The sequence below is a fragment of the Microtus ochrogaster genome, assembly GCF_000317375.1.
Source record: "Microtus ochrogaster isolate Prairie Vole_2 chromosome 14 unlocalized genomic scaffold, MicOch1.0 chr14_random_1, whole genome shotgun sequence".
NCBI classification, from domain to species: domain Eukaryota; kingdom Metazoa; phylum Chordata; class Mammalia; order Rodentia; family Cricetidae; genus Microtus; species Microtus ochrogaster.
The window spans coordinates 16,911,928-16,920,332 of NW_004949096.1; the positions used below are offsets into that span (position 1 = coordinate 16,911,928).

The window sequence follows — 8,405 nt, forward strand, 5'->3', positions numbered from 1 at the left end:
TCTCTGTGTGTGTGTGTGTGTGTGTGTGTGTGTGTGTGTGTGTAGTTGTAGTAGTACTAGTAGGTCAACCTCAAGTGTCATGCCTTAGAAGCCATCAACATTTTTTTGAGACAGGGTCTTTTCAATCACCTTGAATTCATCCTGTACTTTATTCTAGGTGTCCAGTGAGCCCCAGAGATCCCAGAGACCCACACGCCTCTCCCTCCAGTGCTAGGATTACAAGCACACACCAGCACACCTTGCTTCTTGCATGGGTGCTAAGGACTGAACTCAAATCCTTATGCTTTTATGGCAAGCACATCACCAGCTAAGCTAACTCCCTAGTTTTGCACCTAATATTTTGAAGCTATTTGCTGTTGTTTGCTTGTGTGTTTGTAGCCTGGAGTGACTTTACACTTGTGGTCATACTGCCCCTCCTTCGTCATGCAGTCATCACCTGTATGCACTGTCTCACCAACTCTAGATTTTTTTTTAATGCCATAGAGTACAGCCTCTGTTGATAGTTTAGATTCCCTTAGTTTTGCCTTTTTCTGTAAACTGTCCTGAATCATTGTTTGGCAGTATGTGGGACATAAGTTGTTATGAAGGGTTTGTGTTAGCTGATTGTGGATCAAAACTAAACAGAGAGCAGAGTGGTGAGATTGCTCAGGAAGTGACCATTTGAAGTTCATTCATGAGGCTGGAGAGGTGGCTCAATGGTTAATAGGACTAGCTGCTCTTCCATAGGACCTGGGTTCAATTCCCAACACCCACATGGCAGCTAACAACTGTCTGTAACCTCAGTTTCAGGGGACCTGACACTCTCACAAGGACACACATACAGGCAAAACACCAATGTTCATAAAATAAAAATTTAAAAAATAAAGTGATATTATTTTTTAATGGGAGTTCATTCAGGCTTTGAAGTTAATTGGAGTCCAACAGTTTTCAGGTATCCTTTCTTCCTCTGTGTGAGGAAAAGAAGACACTTGTCAGGTTTGCTCTTGCCCATGTCCCTAACTCAAGTGATGAGCGCCACTCACTCACTTCTGGGGCAGTCTGAGCCTCTGGTCCAGCCTTGAGTTCAGGATTCTGAATCCTCAGTAACCATCCGCTGAGTGGTAACAGTCTGTCTTTCCTCACTTTGCAGGATTTAGGAAACAGCCATTTGCTTGCTCATTATAGTTTTCACTTCACTGAATAGTAGTCTCCTGAGACCAGGCCAAGAAACAGTGACTGGAGCTGAGGCTCTGCAAAGAAAATCAATTGGGGGCACAGAGCTAGCAAGAGCATACCCCATCCTGCCCTTCCTCCCGTCTGCTCACTTGCACCCTCCTCCTTCCCTCTATTGTCTCTCGGAAGAGATTCATGGCCTCATAAAGAATCCTCGGGTTTAATCTTTCATTCAATTGCTCTGGGCTCGTGCTTCCTCCTCTGCCCCAGTGCCTCATAGATTCTGAGGTTCCAGGAGGCGCTCAGATGTGCTGTGGAAACACACTGGCTTGCACACAGCTGACAGGGCCTCTTCTCTTCAAGGCATGAGCATGTAGCTGCTGATTCTAAATGGAAACCACACTCACAGTGAAGCTTCTGCTTTAGGAAGACGAGTGCTCGATGGAAGCCAAAGGCCAGTCCTGGTCTCCGCCCTCACCTCCCGCAGCCATGTTCCGCTGTCCACCTGCGTGATCAGTGCACTGCGCAGCTCTCAGGGTTCCTGTCCTTGGACACAGGCTCAAGAGCCCAGGTGCAGTGGGTGATTTAGACTAGCCTCAACCTGGCTGTCGTGTTTCACCAGTGAGGGCCTGAACTCGGGAGTTGGGTACCTCTTAGAATGCTGGGAAGCCATAAAGGTTGATGAGCAGGGCTGCCTTGGGGCTTTGGATCGACCATGCAGGCTCAACCTAGCAGTGTAGACTTAGATGGCGGATTCCTCCTTAGGTCAGTTTTTCCCATCTGTGGAGGGAACAGATGAGTACTTGGATGAATACCTCTCCCTTCCAGATGATCTTGAAGGCTGCAGCTCCTGGACACAGCTTGTGAACCAGGCCTCAGAGCTTCAGATCACTCAGCATTCGTCTTCTTCCCACAGCTGATACTGACTCAAGGATGAGGCGGGTGTCGCAAAACCCGCTTTTCCCAGAAATGCCTTCCCAGTAATGACCACCACTGAAAGATGGACACAATCCCGTTCCTACTAGAACTAAGCACAGCCCATTCCCGGGCCTTCAGCACTGACCTGAAGCTGTCACTTAAATAAGCGCACATCATGTACCCACTGCCAAAGCCCTGCCCCCAGTCAGACTGGACAGATGAGAAGCACATCATGTACCCACTGCCAAAGCCCTGCCCCCAGTCAGACTGGACAGATGAGAAGCACATCATGTACCCACTGCCAAAGCCCTGCCCCCAGTCAGACTGGACAGATGAGAGTTCCACCGAACCCCTGGAGGGTTCCCATGCTCCTAGTTTTCCTGCTGGGTTGATTGATTTTAATGAAAACTCTTCCATGGCTTGAAAGGGTCCTTCAGGCAGACTGAGGTGATCTCACAGGTTGATCGTAAAACATGCTGTTTACCCATGTATCTGTCAGTGCTGGGTGACAATGCTCTAGCTCTAGATGTCTCTAGTCAGCATTGTGCCCCTGTTGTGAACCAAGGCTCTTAGCTTTCCACAGAGCTCCCTCTTAACAAAGCACCATCTGCGGGTGTGATGCAAAGTCTGGCCTAAGAGTGAAGCCCATCAGCCCCCTTTGCACTTCTCAGCAAGCTGCAAGTAAGGTGGGTTTGGGGCCTCGAGAGAAGGCCTGGTGGGGAAGAACACTAGTCAAGCTTGCCATACCAGTGTAAGGAATCAAGTGAAACTCCCAGCACCCACATGAAAAGCAAGGTGGGACCACATACATGTCCATAGCACTAGCATTGATGGAGGAGCAGAGACAGGGATGTCGGGCTTGCTGGCCACCAGCCTTAGCTCCATGTTCAGTGAGAAACCTTGTCTCAGAATACACCCAGTATTCTGGCCTCCATATGTGCATGCATGGACACACACACACATTCATGAATGAATCCTGTAACTGGCTTCTCAATGGAAGCCGGCCAGCTACTGCCTCCACATCTGGTCCACGTGCAGGACAGAGCACACTCTCCTGAAGGAAGCATGCTGCCCTGAAGTACGAAGGATGAGACCACTCATTAAATACCTTTACTTGTTGCTGACTCCTTTCAGCTCTGCCTTGCCCAAGCATGAGACCATGAGACCACAGGGATTGAGCTAGTTCATAGAGTTCTGTGTCACTGTGATTCTTAGCAGTTGATATAACCTAGAAATATATGCAAGGAAAAACATGAAACCTTTGGAACCATGTTTACACATATACACTGCCTCTTAGCCATGCTGTTGCTTTCTATCAGGAGAGACATGGGTCTTGCTGTGTAAACAAAGCTAGCCCCTTAGTCATGGTTATCCTGTGCCTGCCTCCTTCATCCTGGAGTTACAGGCATGCCCTGTCCTGCATAGCTTCCCCTTCCTGCACTTTTGTCTCAGTTGTCCTGAAACACATCTCTGTAGTCCAGGGCAATATGTGGGACTGTGCCTTGGGGGGGGGGGTGGCTGTAACAGTCACTTCAGAGAGAGCCTGTTTTGATGTTGGTGTCCTGATTGCACCTCCAGATGGACACCACGTGTGGCTGCATCCTTCCCTCTCTTTCTCTGAGGAGGAAGGAGGCTGACTCAGAATGCAGCACGGTGTTTCTCTTCAGGAACATTTATGGACCGCTCTCATGAATATGGCATTTAACAGAGTGCACTGATCCAGACCAGTCTGTTCAGAAATCCACAGCCTGAAACACATCACCCTGGGAGGAGGAAGGAGCAGAGATCTTTCCCTACGAGGACATTAGCAACCAGCTAATCCAGATGGAAAAGGGAAACGGAAATGTGGCGCCGTGACTGGGCCAGTGGGGCAGCCGTCTTCTTTGGCCGTGTGCCCTGTGCAGTGTCTATGGATGCAAGGGTCCAGTTAGCCTGCCTCTTGAGACTGTGAACAATGGCAAAAGTGCTTTGCCTTACCCGGTGGGAAGCCACAGAAAACCTCATGGCTTTCAGTTTGAGGAACTGTTTGTTTTGTTTTAAAGAAAGCAGAAAATGGACCAGGTAATTGCATCTGTTAGTCCTGAGAATAGAAAAATTCTGTGATCAGGAAAAGGGTGTTTGGGGTTAAGAGCACGGAAGGAGCAGCAGTAGGAATATTCTGTAGCTGTAATCTGTATTCAGATAGAAAGTCCAGAGTGTTCCGGGCTCTTCATCCTCAGGACTATGCTGCTGACTGTCCATGAGGGTGCTCTTTAGAAGGCCTGTGACTAGACCAGAGTGAAGTAGGAAGCATCGTTGATGTAGGTGGGAGGGGGCGCCTCCGAGTCCCACCCTGCAGATGCAAAGGGTCTGACGCCAGAGGAGAAAGGAGTGGACTTGGAATGGGGTGCTCCACGAGGAGAGGGGCACAGAGTGGACAGTGCTGCTGCTCTGGCTGGGAAAATGTCTACTGTGTGCATACCAGTTTGGTTCTATCCTGGCTGATTTGGGGGGGCGGGGCATCCCATTCTGCTCCCCTCATTCTGATCCTGTAGTCAGCTGCAGAGTTACAGATGAAGTAGTAAGGATGGCGTCTTGATTGGATCCAGCTGCCTGGAGTAAGTCAAGGCCAGGGGCCTAGAAAGAACAGAGCTTAGGCAAGGCTCCAGGGGAATCCAGGACTCAGGACAAGGACTCCTCTGGTGCCTTTCAGCACACTGCAGTTTGGCGGCCTGTGACTGGATGTCATGGATTACGTCCTGGAGAGAAGCTAAGTGACTTCAGCCAACAGGAAGATCTCCATACTGAAATCTTAACAGCATCTGACCCTGAAACTGAGAGATAACAATAACAATAATAACGAAAAGGGGATGATAGTGATGATGGATGATGGTGGCAGGTGGGCTGGGGGAGGGCCCTTTGAGAGCAGAAGGGGACTTGCCTTCTTTTGATTTCAGTATCCAAATCAACAGGAAAGGCAACTGCTGTCTTCAGCAATGCCGATAGAGTTGGATACGGGCCTGCATCCTGCCTTTCCAGCTGCTTAGCTGTGTGTGCTCAGGGCCATTCAGACACTACTGTCCACTTAGGAAGCTTAACCAGCAAGGTGCTGTGACTTGGGTGTCCTGATCCACAGATAGAGTTATGACTGTTTGTGCCCTTGCCTCTATAAAACCATCATAGCTTCGTACTATTTTAATTTGCTGAGACACATACTCCATACCAGAGAGCAAACAGCAGCTCACACAGCCGGGTTACACTTGACATAGATTCATTTGTCTGCAGCTATTAGGATGATCTCTGTAGCCCATTAGGTCTGTTGGTTACAATATGGTGTTAATGAAGCCAAGGCTGTGAGTCTGAGAACCTGATAGATGCACTGGTATCACACCAGGGACAGCTCTCCTTATGACCCCCAGGCCACACCCATGAGACAGGTTGGATGTCCCATAAAATCTGGAGATGATTTCCTGGGTAGAAAGTGTAATGACAGTGTAGTGACTCAGCAAATATTCTGTGTCCCCCTCCCCCAGCTTCTGTGACTTGCTGTGGGAGACTCTTCCTGTGCCTGTCACACTCAGAGTCCTCATGCTTGTCACTGACACTAACCACAAGTGTGTGTTATGCAGGCCTTCTTCCATGGCTGAGTGCACTGTTCTGGCTGTGATAAAACTGAAAGGCTCCACCTCCCTTCCCAGCCCCTTTGTGCCCTCAGCAGCCAGTGAGGGGTGCTGTGGTGTGGTGTGTCCTGCTGTTCTTCGGACTTGGATACCACAGTGAGACAATCTCCGTCCTGATCCAGTGGGAACTCTACTGGAAAGAAGTAAATTAATCACTAGCTAAAGTGATAGCACAAGTGAAAATTTAATAAAGAGGAGCAGGTGCTGCAGGTATATGATGGGGGCGGGGGTTGGGTACCAGTGGCATTTGTCTGATATGAGATGCTAAGCGGGCCTGTTGAAGGTGTTGATGCTTAAGCAGAGGCTCCATTGGTGATAAGGAGCCAGCCTTTTGAGGCTAGAAAAATGTTCCAGAAGACACAGCAGAAGCAAAGGGCTTAGGGTCTAGTCAGGATCACAGCGCACAAAGGAGAACATGGTGAAAGCTGATGTGGCGGTGGGTCCTTGTGTATGATTCTTGGTGAAATCGGAAGCCATTGTTGTTTGTTTTACAGGTGGAATGTTTCTCTAAAATTTCCAGGAGATGTTAGAGGTTGAACTATGTCCCCTCATAAACGATGCGTTTAAGTTCTGACCCTCACTCAGTACCTCATGTTGTAACTTTATTTAACAGTGGGCTTTTCGGAGTTAACTAAGTTAAAATGAGACCGCCAGGGCGGGGCCTGAATGGTGAAGACTGGAGTCCGTGCATAACTGGAACTTGGACAGACTTGAGTGAGGAAACTTGATCCTGTAAGGATGGAGGGCTAGTTGATGCAACTGTTGGCACAAGAGGAGGAGGAGAAGGAGGAGGAAGAAGAGAAGGAAGAGGAGGAGGAGGAAACAGAAGAAATGATAGCCAAGCACCACAAGCCAGGGGCCCGTTAGGGTCTTTGCCAACAGCTGTCAGTGGGACGTGGCCCTGACAACCTTGACTCAAGGCTTCTGGTCTCCTGGAATTCAGAAGTTTCTAATCTAAGCCCCCAGTGTGTGGTTCTCTTATGAGAGCCCCAAGTAGTTCCAAAGGAGGGGTATTGCTGCTAACCACCCGGCTGTGCCCTGGAGAATGGCATCCACATGTTCTCCTCAAGCTCCGTGTCGTAAAGTGATGGGAAGCTGCTTGTCACTCTGGAACATGACCACATCACTTCTATAGATAAATGTGTAACAAAAATAACATGTAATGCTAGGAAAGAGCCCAGAGGCCAGGAATACCTGTAGTTCTTCTAGACTAGTACTGTTAGAGATGCTGGCCGGTTCCGGTTTGAGGGAAGAGGAAGAGGTGGCTGTCCTGGAATCTGGTTGGAGCTCCAGGGAGTGCAGAAGTAAAGTTAGAGGTGGCGGAAATAGAGCCAGCAGGATGTTGTAATAGATCTGGAAAGGAGGACAAAGGCTACCTGGGCATCTGGGCTTGAGCTAGTGGGGCAACTGACTGAGAGAGAGAAGCTTGAAGGGTCTTTCTGGGATGTGAGATTGAGTTCTGTTTGAGCCATTCTTAACTTTTCCTGTAAACACCATCCTAGATACGGTACCAGTGGCAAACTGAAGAAACACTTCTACTCGAGTTCTAGCTGGGTGAACCAATGCTTTTATTGGACTTATCGACAGGAGCATGAGTGAGCCCCAAAAACTGAATTGTGAGCAGTCCCACCCCAGCATGGATGACTGCTTCCCAAAAGCAGTGTAGAAAGTCAAGTTCCCTTCAGCTAATCCTCCATTTTCCATACACAGCACCTCCTGGGACCATAGCAACTTGGAAAGGATTGTGCACAGCTGGGAGGAACAGACAGAAGAAAGGGAATGGCTGCAGTCTCAGGGAAAATAGGTTGACCTTCCGGTCGCTCTCTGTGTGAAGGAACTTAAGCTTCCACAAGCCTTATCTGGTGAGGTCTAGTGCAGGTAACCAGTGCTGTCAGATGACAAGGTGCAGCGTACGCACTGTTCAGCATGGTAGTAGAGAGAACCTTTATTTACCCAGGCAGGGTAGCCGGAAAGACGCTGGATATCTCAGTGGCCTGCAGGGCTGAGCAGATATGAAGTGATGAAATTAGAGCTGGGATTTAAAGTAATGAGATGAATGAGATTCCCTAAAGAGGGGGACTGAGCTGAGGCCTTTGGGGGTGCCATCCTTTAGACACTGCTGAAGGTTGGCCCAGCTGAGAAGAAAATAAGCTTCACAAGTAGGCAGCAAATTATCCCTGATTTATTGAGCTCCTTGTGTGGGGGTGGGAATTGAGGGAGTAGTGTATGCTTGGATTAAAAAAAAAAACTTCTTATTGTGTTTTAATGTATTTATTGTGGGAATGGATCTGCCATGATGTGTCATGATGTCCATATGGAGGTCAGAGGCCAGCTTGCACAAGTCACTTCTCTCCTACCATGTGAGTCCGTCAGGATGGAACCCAGGTCATCATGCGTGGCAGAAGACACCTTTGCCCACTAACCTATCTCACTGGGTCCCATGCATACATGCAGGTGCACGTGTTCAAGGCCCATGTGTACATGCAGGAAGGTGCACGTGTCCAAGGTCCATGTGTACATGCAGGTGCACGTGTCCAAGGTCCATGCGTACATGCAGGTGCACGTGTCCAAGGTCCATGCGTACATGCAGGTGCACGTGTCCAAGGCCCATGTGTACATGCAGGTGCACGTGTCCAAGGCCCATGTGTACATACATGCAGGTGCACGTGTCCAAGG

General features: G+C 49.1%; 1 protein-coding gene across 2 annotated transcripts in view; it reads left to right on the top strand.

Moving 5' to 3' along the window:
- Positions 1-8,405, top strand: part of Ext2 (exostosin glycosyltransferase 2) — a 143,154-nt gene that overhangs the window by 123,269 nt on the left and 11,480 nt on the right. The gene's annotated exons all lie outside the window — the stretch shown is intronic.